Below are 12,767 nucleotides of genomic sequence, written 5' to 3'. Positions count from 1 at the left end.
GTGTTTTTTGTTCTTACTGAAACATTTTGAGCAATCTTATTCCACTCCCTGGGCACATATCTGCACACTTGCACTGAAGGCTACAACCCATTGGTGGCTTGGTGAGCTTAATACCAACCCCCGGCCATCACTCTGCTTCCCTGCCCTGCATGTGGCTGTCTCTGACCCCTTCCAATATGGACCCTCGCATCCTTCAGGGCAGTGCAGTGCCTGTGCTATAGTCAGGGCTTTATCTCTCTATGTCACTGATGCTAGCTAAGGGGCATCTACATACACTGAAAAATAAATCTTTTTCTTACTCTGAGCAAGTCATGGATGACTCTTGAAATACTACTGTCTTAATATTAAAATTAACTATAATGGCATGCATTTCTTTGATTGTTCCACAGCACTACCACCGTCCAGAGACATAAATGACATGCTTTCCCTGCAGACAGATAAATTAAATGTCCCCAACAACAATATAACTGTTTAGTGCAACTAAATTCCAACAAGGGGATGTAGTCCACACTCATTCATAACAGATCTAGCAAATACATGTATTATAAAAATTTGAAATAAAAACATACGGTGAAGATGGTTTTAATTTGGGTAAACATCAAACAACCACAGAGCTTTATTGAAACGTAAGCACTTTATTCACCACTGTGGACTTCATCAGCCTTCTAAATATTTACAATTAACAAACCAGTGTATGCATTGTAGGAGTAACAAAAATCCTACTGATAATATAATACCTTATGAGAAGATACAAAATAAGACTCAAGCAGTGTGTCTGCCCCCCCCCCCCCATGTCAATAATGGAAGGGATCTAGCAAACTGAAGATTTCTGGAGGAGGTGTTGGGCAATAAAGGTAGTCAGTTGCCTGCTGTAGTGGAAAACACTTTTTTTTCCCTGAAGAATAGGCACATGGAGGAAGCCTATTGCTTCAAAGGTGAAGATGATGGGTCTAATTCAGCAGTGAGATATCACTGCCAGTCAGGAAAATGAGTAAGAGCTGGCTAGCTGGACCATGGAGTTGATAAATAACCCAAAGGAAATGACCAAATGGATAAGTGACTTGACCATCAGAAGGCAGACAATTGTTGAATGGAGAGAAAAGTGCCACTCTAATGAGAAATGGGGAAGGGGGTGCTGTTATGGTAGAAACCATCTGTTCCAAAGGAGGCAGTGGACAAGGAGGCCAAGTGCAGCTGAGCAGCAGGCTATTTTGCCTCAGATTGCAAGTAGGGGTAGGCTATCTGGAGCACAGAGCAAACTGTTGAAGGATGCCCAGATCACAGTGACTATAAGGCCACAGGCCAGAACCTGAAGCATTTTTTTCATCACTGAGGGTATAAGGGGGAATTTCTTTAGGAAAAAGGGGGATTATGGGATGAAGAGGCATTCCTCACAGTAAATAGGCCACTCAGAACCCACTGTCTATGAAATGGAGAAGAAGAACTGGTGAGCTAGGCCAGGAATAGGCAGAAACAAGGGAATAACTGTAATGTGGTTGCTGGTTAGCAATAGAGGGAATTCTACTAGCAGAGAAATATAGGGACAACCAGAGGGACCTGAAGGCAGCTGCCTCTGCTAGCTTCAAAACAGGAATCATAACTGCTTAAAAAAAGTTGGTAGTGTGTTAGATGTTGAGAGTAATTTATAACATCTTAAGACCAAACTTAAAAAAGAAGGCAATTTGCGCAGAAAAGGTTGATAGTATTTCAGACCAACCACAAATCTTGGCTGATGTCCCAGGGCAGAAAAATTCCACTAGGGGCAGGGAAAGGGTGATAAACAGATGTACATTGGGCACTATTCAGGGATGAACTATATCTCTGAACCTGCAGGCACTGAAATAGGTGCAAATGCATTTGAAAAGTAAGTCCACTAAACAAAAAATATGGGCAACTAAATACTGTAAATTTTAAATACTAAGTTGCACATATCTCTTCCCAGTCCCAGTAGGAGTGCATATTATCATAGATACAGTATAAAATCAATAGACTTAATGAATTATATTGCAAAACTCTACAAAGTTATTTAGTTTTGCTTTAGAAACGAGACAAATGTAAGATGTGGGTCTTCTTTAAATTACTGATGTCACAGGTCTGTTGGTCATATAGTCTGAATGACTATATATTAAACAGCTTCAACATTGCATGTGATGGGGGACTTCAGAAAATCATGTGAAGGGATAAAGCAAGCTTGAAAATAGGAATCTTATTTCGAACTCCTTTATTACATTTATACATTTTGGAGAATTATATGAATATGGTTTACTTTTACATCCTCAAGACTCAGAATGTTGAATCGAACAGTTCAAAATTCTAAATACCGGCATTCAAATAGCCAAATACTGAGTTTACCAAATGTCCAAACTTACCCCTTTTTGGGACCCATGTTATCACTTGATCCTAGGTCTGGAGTAGTACGGAGTTATGGTATATGGTGTATTTCATAGGTTCATAGGTTCATAAGTGTGTACTAGGCTAATGGCCCTGGGGCCTGTACAAGCCTAGCATAGGATTACCCTGGCATAGTGCCACTCGACCTTAGTTCCCAGTGCCTCTGTCAAGTAGAGCCACTGGTATTATCCCTGGAGTGAATTTTCTGTTTCCCATCTACTTATCAAGATTTCTCTTGAAGAGGATCAGCGAGGTGCTCTGCTTGACATGTATGGGAAGTCTGTTCCATATCATGGGCAGTCTCTGGGTTATGAACCTGTCCCTCCAGCATGTTCTGTTAATTATGGTAATGAGGTTGAGGTCTCTGGAGCGTGTGGTGCAGAGGGATTGGGATTTCTTTAGATGTAGCATTTCTAACAGAGCTGGGTCAGACATGGCTTTGTAAGTCAAGCAGAGATCGCCTCTAAGTAGGTGATATGAGACAGAGAATAGTGGGAGTTTTTTTGAGTCTGTCCATATAGGACAAGTGTTTAAGGCCTAGGATCCTCTTTGTGAGGTACTTTTGCTGTCTCTCCAGTTGTTGCAGGTGTCTAGTGAGGTACATGCCAAATGGGGCATTGTACTTGATGACTGGCCTGATGAGGGAATAGTAGAGTGAGACAATGACCTCTTTCTTCCTGGATGCAAAACCCTTAGTAATGAGATGTGCCACATAGAAGGACTTTCTGACCACAGTGGCAATATGGTGATCAAAAGAGAGGTTGCTGTCAACCTGTGTTCCCAGATCTCTTATAACGTCTTCTGTGTTGGGAACCAGATTTTTTTCTCAAAGGGGATGGCGACACATTTTTTGGCATTGAGCTTAAGACCATGGTTCTGAGACCAGTCGTTGGTTACAGTGAAGCCATTCTGTAGGATGTCAACATCACTTGGGGAATTAATAATAGCTCCCAACTTGCAATCGTCTGTAAACTTTGTCAGTCAGAGTCCCTTCATATTGGCCTGGACTTCAGAGAAGTAGATACCAAATAGAAGAGGACCCAGGACTGAACCCTGTGGGACTCCACTCATGACTAATTGGCAGTCTGACTTGGAGTCAGCTACTTTCACACTGTGGGTTCTATCTGTGAGCCAGTTTGCAACCCACCTAGTGATACAGGAGTTGATGCTAGGCTTAGTGAGTTTTTCTATGATTTCTGAGTGGGGAATGGTATCAAAAGCCTTGGCCAGATCAAGGTAGGCTGTATGAACCACCTTGACTTCATCCACAGCTCTGGTGACTGACTCAAAGAAGTTGACCAAGTTGAGCAGGCATGATCTACCCTTCACAAAACCAAACTGTGTGGGATCCAGAGTTTGGAGATTCTCCATATCCTTGTTTATTAAGTCTATGATGATACGTTCCATAGCTTTGCATATCAGACTCATCAGGCTAATGGGGTGATAGTTCCCAGGGTCTGTAGTTGCTCCTCCTTTGTGGAGAGGGATAACTGTACCAGTGCGCCATTCAGCAGGCACAAAGCCTGTGGCTAAACAGTGCACACAGGTGAGGTGCCGATTCACTCTGTAGTTCATGTAGAACACAACCAGGGATATTGTCAGGTCCCATAGAAGCTGTATTCTTGGCCTTGGACAGTGCTATTTTAACCTGTGCAGCAGTAATACTGGGTGCCTGGCAATCTACTGGTATTGTGATTGGTCCTTTGGCGGGGGGGGGGGCAAGGGGGGTAAAGTTGGCACTGAATCTGTCGGCCAGCATACTGGCAATATCTGTTGGCTCGGTATAGGAGGTACCATTGTGCAGTAGCTCAGAGCAAATCTGTGTTTTGCAGTGGAGATTCTTTACATAACTATAGAAGGCCTTGTGTTATCTTTACTATCTGCTGCAATTCTGTTTTCATACCTAGCTTTAGATGATTTGATGAGGGATCTCAACTTTTTGTTGAGGCCGATAATGGAGTTTTTCCAGTCTTGGGACTTCACCTTATACCGCATCAGTTTCCTCCTTCTGTTGTAGAGTTTGTTTATGGCAGGGGACCACCAGATTGGCTTCCTTTTTTGGAGGAAAGTGTCTTGGTTCTACTGGGTATGGCGAGATCCATGCTTTTGTGTACGTGTTCGTACAGTGCATTGGTGTATGATTCTGCAGTCATGCAACTATTCTCCATTTGCAAGGGTGCCGTGAAGTTAGCCACCTCTGTTTTTAGGATCCCAAAGTTAGCTTTGGAAAAGTTTTTCATGGTGGTTACCTTTGCTGGGTGGGTGGGAGGGATGTGGATTTCCAAGGTGATTAGTTTGTGGTTGGATCTAACCAGGGAGGAACTGACTATTGGTGTAGAGCAACGGTCACCCATGTTAGTAATGACCAGGTCAAGAATGTTGATACCTCTAGTGGGGGTAAGAATGAGCTGGTCCAGGGCACTGGAATTAATGAACTCCAGGAAACTTTGGGCAAATGTACTGGTACACGAGTAGTTTCTACCTCCATAAACTGCCTGGTAAGAGAGCGTTAGGTTGGACCCTAATGCTCTTCAGGGTGCTTAGGAATGTGGAGTGCAAGTCTTGGGACATGGTTGGGGACCTATAACAAACTATGACCTGAATCACTGTCTTACCCAATGTTAGCTACACCTGAAGTATCTCTGATGCATTATGCTGGGCGACCAGTCTAGAAGTGTGTGCATCCTTTATGAATATGGAGACACCACCACCTTTGGAGCTTTGGTCTAAGTTCTGGGACCGAAAGGTGTGGAATGAGTTATAGCCTGGTAGTGCATGGGGTGCTTTCTGTTGCCTTGAACCAGGTCTCTGTTACAGCACAAATTTCAAAGTTCTCCATTTTAAGGCATGCCTCAAGCAAGTGCATTTTGAGATTTAGACTTCTAGCGTTGAGCAACATGACCCTCAGATTGTACTTGTTTGTAGCTGTGACAGTGGTAATTTGGTCTTTGGAACACCACCTAAAAAAGGCAAATGTCAGGATTTTGCATTCTGAGTTTCACTGAGTAGTTTTGCTTAATGCTCAACTCAACATTTTAAGTCTTGAGCATATAATAAACCCATGGGTACATACAGAGCTGGATCCAGTGCTAGGTGACCTAGGCAGTTATTGTTGGCTGATGGGGGGGGGGTGCCATGCTCACTGTGGGGCCAATAAAAAACAAAATCACTGCTTGTAAAAAAAAAAAGTTCAAAGATTTCCGTAAACACAGTAAGATCTCATGAGAGACCTGTTAAGAACACAGGAGGGCTTTAGGACCTCGCGGGAGGAGAACTTTAGGATAACATAACAGTGGTAGATTTGATTTACAGCCATAGCCAACAAGGAAATAGATCCAGGACTGCTGCCAAAACAGAAGGTTTTGTGTGTGTGTGTGTGTGTGTGTGTGTGTGTGTGTGTGTGTGTGTGTGTGTGTGTGTGAGTAAGTGACTTTGCTCAGAGTCAAACCCTATGCCTCAATAATTGGACTGCTGCACTCCTGAGTGTGTCTTCTTCTGGATGAGATGACTACTAACTATGAACCTGCTGTCTGTTTGTCAGCCATTTCTTATTGCGTATCACCTGCACACCAATTTTTTTTTAAAGCAACATAGCCAATTTATTCTTTAAGGACATCAAGCACTGAATTTGTAGATGAAGCACTGAAATACAAAGTTATTTGCCAGCAGCACCCTCTTCACTGGTAACAGATCTATTTAATGTGGAATTATTGTAGTGACTTTTATTTCTGCAGAGATTGTGCATATTGACTGTTATTGGTGGATTATAATGACAGCAGTGTGAGTGGCCTTTTATGGTTGAAATGTTCTGAAATGCATAGCCTTGTCAGTTTCAGTTCATATATTTTGTTCCACTGCTTACTTGAAAAATGTTCAAAAATATAAATTTAAAACACACTCTAACAAGTGGTACTGTATTAAACAAAGAATATAGTTTAATACACTCATGAAGGTGACCCAAAAGCACATGCATTTATGCTTGAGCCTAAAAATGTATTCAAGGTGCCCATGGTTTGAAAACAACCCAAAGGTACACCTAATCTGCCACTGGCCAGATGCATTTTCTATGAATGTGATTTTCAATGCAGTTTCAATGAACATGAGTTTCAAGGACAGAGAAGCTTACTGTTGCTCATGCTAAGTTTGTTGTCATTATGAGTCTGTATTTTGTTTAGCAAATGGCTATAAGTGTCTGTGCTAAAAAAAAATGGAATAAAAGTTTTCAATTAAATCCAAATATCTGTAATCATTGTAGAGGAAAATAAAATAGTATGTACACCGACAGGTTTGAACAGTGTTTATGGTAACTGGGTAACTATATATTTATGCATTCTCCACATTTCCTGCCTTCTCATTGGATCCTTCACCTTATATTCTTTATTTTGCTTTTTGGCACATTCAGTTCTACCTGATTTTTATCTACTTCTGGTTTGATTTCCATTCCCGCTTGATGCTGATATGCTTCTGCTTGACTAAGCGGGGAAGTCATCTTAGATTTATTCTCCTCATGTTTCAGAACTTTCACTATGCACTATGTTGGGTCTTGTGAGATCAGCAGATATGTATGCAGTCCCATGACTGTAGATCTGTATGTAATCAATTTCAAGGAGGCCCATCCCTCCTTCGGAATGGGGACTATATAATCTTGGTATGCGCTGATTTTTATAAATCATTTGATGAGAATGAAGCATCCTTCTTGTTTTTCTGTTTAATCTATCCGTCACCTTTTGGGGCAAGTCAAACACTCCAAAACTGTAAGTTAGGACAGGAAGAGAAAATTGGTTTACAGCTTAAAACATTGTTCCTAGATGTCAACACTGTTTTCAGGATTAATTTAAGTATTCTAAAATATTTCTTCCTAAGTTTTATTCACATTTGTTCATGTTTTATTGTTGATCCTTCATCAGTTCCCAAGTATTTATACCCTCCCTCTTGCTCAAGCTCTTTCATATCACATTCTTGTCCCAAACTCATGTTTTCTTGGTGCTGCAGCTTTCCTGCTTTAAAGGTTGCTTTTGCACATTTATCAAGGCCAAATGATAGTCTTATATCATCTGAAAAAGTTTTGACTACTTGCAATTGTGCTTTCAGTTCCTCATCTTATAAGCTACACAGTTTTAAGTCATCCACAAAGAGAAGATGAGACGTTTTTACACTTTGTTGCTTTCTGGGAGCCAGATTATAGCCATCACCTATTCTGTTAAGTAGACAACTTAATGGGTTAAGGGTAAGGCAAAAGAACAGCGGTGACAGAGAGTCACCCTGGAATATCCCCCTTTGAAAATGCCTCCCCATCTTGAGTTAAAGGATGGTTTACCAGATCCTGTCTGAGACTTTGTAGTAATTAATTCTATCCTGTTTGAGGCTATGTAGTAATTAATTCTAATGGTCTCATCAAACTGACTGTTGGAGCTGTTCCTTTCCTGTCATATCACTACCTACTGGCCACACATGGGCATCCCCTAACAATGCAAAAAGGTCTTCTTCTTTAATTGTAAGGATTCCCCACCTCTAGTGACCACCAGCTCTTCCTAAGTTGACATGGCAAAGAAAGAAGGGAGATCACGTTATCTGGATATGACTTCATATACTGCAGTAGTAAAATCACCTTTAGGGTAACATAATGAATGTAGTGTCTTAGTTGAATGCTGACTATATTGGCATTGCCATACCACCTTTATACCACCCAAAATACATTAAAGGAGCTTGCAACTTACATTTCCAATCATCTTGTAATTTTTCATTTTACACTTTGGTAGGTGTGTCTTTTCAATATTTTTTTAGGATTCTTACAGTATTTCTTTATGTAGTTATTTTCATTTATAGGTTCATAGGTAGGTACTAGGGTATCAGCCCAAGGGCCTACGTAAGCCTAGCCAGCAAGATACCATAGCTTACACCACCCAAGAAAGTTATTTTCCTGTGCCACTGTCCAGCAGAGACACAGAAGTGATCCACAGGGTGTATTTCCTATTTCCCATCCACTCATCAAGATTTTTCTTGAAGAGTGCTAATGAAGAACTTTGCTTGACATAGATGGGTAGCTTGTTCCAGAGTATAGGAAGTCTCTGGGATGGGAATCTATCCCTCCAGCGTGTCCTGTTTATTGTGATGACAAGGTTTAGGTCCGTAGAGCATGTAGCTTGGAGGGATTGGGATTTCTTTAGGTGTAGCATGTCCAACAGCTCTGGGTTTGACATAGCTTTATATGTTAGGTAGAGATCACCTCGGAGTAGGCGATATGCTACGGAGTAAAGCTGGAGTTTTTTGAGGCGGTCAGTGTAGGGCATTTGTTTGAGAGGCAGCAGCAAATTAACATTTCACTGTTTATACTACCAAAAGTAAGTGAAATGCTTTGATGTTGCATAATTATCCCTTATAAAAAAAGTGAGGACAGAGCCCAACTCCTAACCCCACTTCTCACACTGACATAAAATAAAATGTCAAACAATTAGCTGTCTTAACTGGTCTGTTATGTAGCAAATTTGCTGTGAATAGTTCTTCAATTAAAGAACTAATTTATATATTCAATTAACCTTCATTAACACTGAAAATAACATACTATATCTTCTAGTGAGTGCTACAGAAAACTTCATGGCATGTACAATTCCTAAGCTGGAGGGGGAGACAGTTCCTTACAATTCCTTAATTCCTGTTTAGTGGTTAAGGTGATGTAGCCCTAATTAGTTTGATCATCATCATGTCAGTAACAATATACCTGACTTACTACATGTTTTCTGTATTAAGCAGGCTAATAAATATGTAACTGATAGCTCAAGGCCTATCATACATAATTATTTAGCCATTTTTGATTATTTATTCTCAACAATTGCTAAGCTATTTAATTATGCTAGTTTCCATAAAGAAACAATGGAATGGAAGGGAAGAAATAATGTAAGGGAACAACTAAAGTTGTAAGAAAGGAAAGTCGGATAACACACGCAATAAGGCTATCTGCAACATCCAATTGTATATGCATTATAATCTGCTATTTACAATTTATAAAGGGCAAGATGTGCCACCAAGTCACAGGTCAGTGAAATTACTATTTATCAAGAACATTTTCTGAACTGAGTGGACACAGGAGAACTCCCTTACAAAATATAACTTATCTCAGCGTGCTACTTTCTTAGAGGTGGTTAGATTTAGTTTGAGGAAGAACCTATCTTTCCACATTGGGCTACAGTCTCATGATGTATTTCCCATCTTGATTCAAAATATGATAAACAAAAGAGTAGTTGCTGGAGCCATGAACGGCTTTGGTAAAACGGTCTTTAATAATGTAGAATCCACATAGAAAGCAGTAAAACAAAAGTGCTAAAAACACTTTCACCTCTAGGCTTCTTCAGTTGTGAAGCTGCTAGGAAGCATCTCGCCACTACCCTACTTCTTCCTTCCATCCTTTATTCCATTCCAATTTTCACAAACCTACAAGCAACACAACTAACAAAATTAGAACAATGTTACCACAAGATAGACAAATTCACTGCCATCTGTCATTACAGGAGCCACCACTGCCTATCTCTCAAAGAACTAAACTGGCTAGAAATTCCTCATTACAGCCTATACCCAGCTTTTAATCATACACAAACTCATCTACTACCCCAACAATTATCCATGTCTTCCCCATTTATCCAGGAATACTATCCCCACAGGTCATTATGCTCCATGAATAAAGTTCTGCTTCTCACTGCAAAATCAAATAGCAGCTTCAGTGATGCACTTTTGTCTAAGCCAAAGCATGCAGCTGTATCCCCCTCTTTCTCAAACAGGAATAAAGGCATACAACCTTAAAGTCCTTTCTAAACTCTCACTTAGCCAAACCAAGAATATGCCAATGTTTTTCTCCAGGATAACCAAGCAATAAAACCTAGTCCTAACAAACCCCACATTCTTCATCAATCTGTTTCTAAAACTTCAAATTCTTGTGGAATCCAGCAACTAGCTTCCCCACTCCTTCTAATATACATTTTTTACACCATTTTCTATGCTAGTGTCTCTACTAGAGTTCTAAGCTATCAATCTTATCATCTTTCTAAGTTCTATACATATGTTGTGTCTTTTGGCTTTTCCCGGTTAGGGGTCACCACAGCGGAACTCCGGTCCACTAATGATTGGTAGTTGACTTTTACATGCCGAGTTACCAGCCCTGATGCACAACCTTCAACAAAGGTACGCCCATTCACGCATGTCTCCATGCAGATGACACTCTAGCTGAGAATCGAACCGGACAGCGTCTTACTGTGAGGCGACAACGCTACTGCAGCACCACCACCGCGATCTAAGTTCTATGCATATAAACTCCTCTAACATAGAATAACAGATTTAGTTTCACCTGTACATAATTTATATATGTGTCTGTGTTTCTGTTGCAAAAGATTGATGTTTTATTCTACTATATAACATTTTGTGTTTTATATTTATCTTTTTGCCTTGTTTAACTCAGTTTAATGGATTGCACAGATTTCTATAATACATTTCCAAATATTCATTTTTGATTCATGTATTTTTTTTTTGTATAGTCCACCACTGAAAATGGGTGTTGCACCCAGTCTGACTACCCCTGTCAACAAATGCAAAAAGTAATCTGGGCTAGTGCTTTAAGTCTAGTTTTTGTCTGCTATGCATGGCACACAAAAATCTGGAGATGAATGTCTTCACAGAGAACTATAGGATGAGGGTCAAGACCCATATGCCTGGGTAAGTTTTAGGTATTCATTGGTTCATATGGGATTACTAGGATAACAGCCCTAGGGGCCTTTTTATGCCTAACCATGTTTTTACAAATGTATCTGACATGATTTGATACCTCGGTGTAATTGTAAGTTTTGGATATAGACTTGGACAATGGATGATCAAACATTTACATGTTTGCATCTGTCCATAGGTACCATAGGTGCCAGACCAAGAGTAAATTTTTGATTCCCCATTCACTGGTCTAAGCTACGCTTAAATTTGGTTTTGGAAAAAAACTGCTTCACATGGATTAGAATCCTGGTCTAGGTGAAGGGTAGTATCTGAGACACACACCTCTCTCTCCAACATGTCCTACTTATGCTGCAGATGAGGTTTTAGCCCATAACATAGAAGATAACATGAAATTTAACTAATGTATACAACATTTTATGAAAAAACATCACTAGGCTCCCTCTACAGGATCAAACAGTATTTCTGATGCTATTTATTTTGTGGATGTGCAGCGCAGCAGGCCCATTCAAGTGGGATCAGATGATGCTTTGTAGGCCAGGCATAGATTGCCTCACATCAATCTGCAGGAGTCTGAGTATAGAGATAGGGCTTTGAGGAAGTACATGTAAGAAAATTTGTTTATGCCCTGTATTCTTTTTGTGAAGAACCTTTGTGGGTGCTGCAGTTGTTATAAATGTCTGGTCAAATACATACTGAAGTGTGCACTGTACTCAATGATTGGTCTTATGAGGGCCAAGTACAGTGAAACAATGTAATCCTTGGACCTAGATGTCATACCCTTGCTTTTATATTCTGCAATGTCAAATGATTTTTCTCACTACCATAGACATGTGGTAGTCAAAGACCAGGTAACAGTCTACATGCATTCAAAAAATCCCTGACTACTAGGTCTGATCTTAGGGGTGTAGTCTCAATGTAGAAATTTCCAGGGGTGTCCATCTTTACAAAGGATATTATTTACACATTGTCTTTGCCTTGAATTTTAGGCCATGGCTCTGTCATCAGCTATTTGTTTGTTTCAGGTCTCCTTGAAGGGTATATGTGTCTTTGGGGGATTCAATGACTGTGCCTAATTTGCAGACATCTGCAGACTTGGTCATCCAGAGACTTTTGACATTGGCTTTGACTTCAAAGAAGTAGGTTACAAAAAGGAGAATTCCCAGCACTTAACCCTGAAGGCCTCCCCTAGTGACTGGCCTCTTTGTGGGGGATAGCCTCCTATATAATAACTTTTACGTCCTGTCTGTGAGCTAGCTAGCTATCCATGTGGTGACTTATGGGTTTATGCCTAATTTAGTGAGTTTATCTACAATGCCTGTGTTAAGTATTGTGCCAAGTGTTTTGGCCAGGTTGAAGTAGTTAGTGTGCACTGCTTTGCCCTCATCCATTGCTTTAGTGACCTTCTTGAAGAAGTTCACCAGGCTGAGAAGGCATGGCCTGCCTTTGGTGATAAAATACTGGGTTGGATCCAATATTTGTATGTTTCCTATGTCATTGTTTATCATTTCCATGATGATTCTGTCCATGTTTGTGCATATAAGTCTATTCAAATTTATGGCTCTGTAGTTGCCTGGGTCAGTGTATGCCCCCCCCCCCTTTATGCAGAGAGATAAAAGTTGCAGTTCTTCATTCACTTGGCATGAAATCTGTCTGCAGATGAATAAGGT

General features: G+C 40.4%; 1 protein-coding gene across 1 annotated transcript in view; it reads right to left on the bottom strand.

The window, feature by feature from the left end:
- The window catches only part of ADCY2 (adenylate cyclase 2), a 4,311,002-nt gene that overhangs the window by 106,452 nt on the left and 4,191,783 nt on the right, over positions 1-12,767 (bottom strand). The window lies entirely within an intron of this gene.

The sequence above is a fragment of the Protopterus annectens genome, chromosome 3.part0 (assembly GCF_019279795.1).
Source record: "Protopterus annectens isolate FY-2018-M chromosome 3.part0, PAN1.0, whole genome shotgun sequence".
Lineage (NCBI taxonomy): Eukaryota > Metazoa > Chordata > Ceratodontiformes > Protopteridae > Protopterus > Protopterus annectens.
The sequence above is the reverse complement of the archived record's forward strand: the minus strand, read 5'-3'. Positions and strand labels throughout refer to the sequence as shown.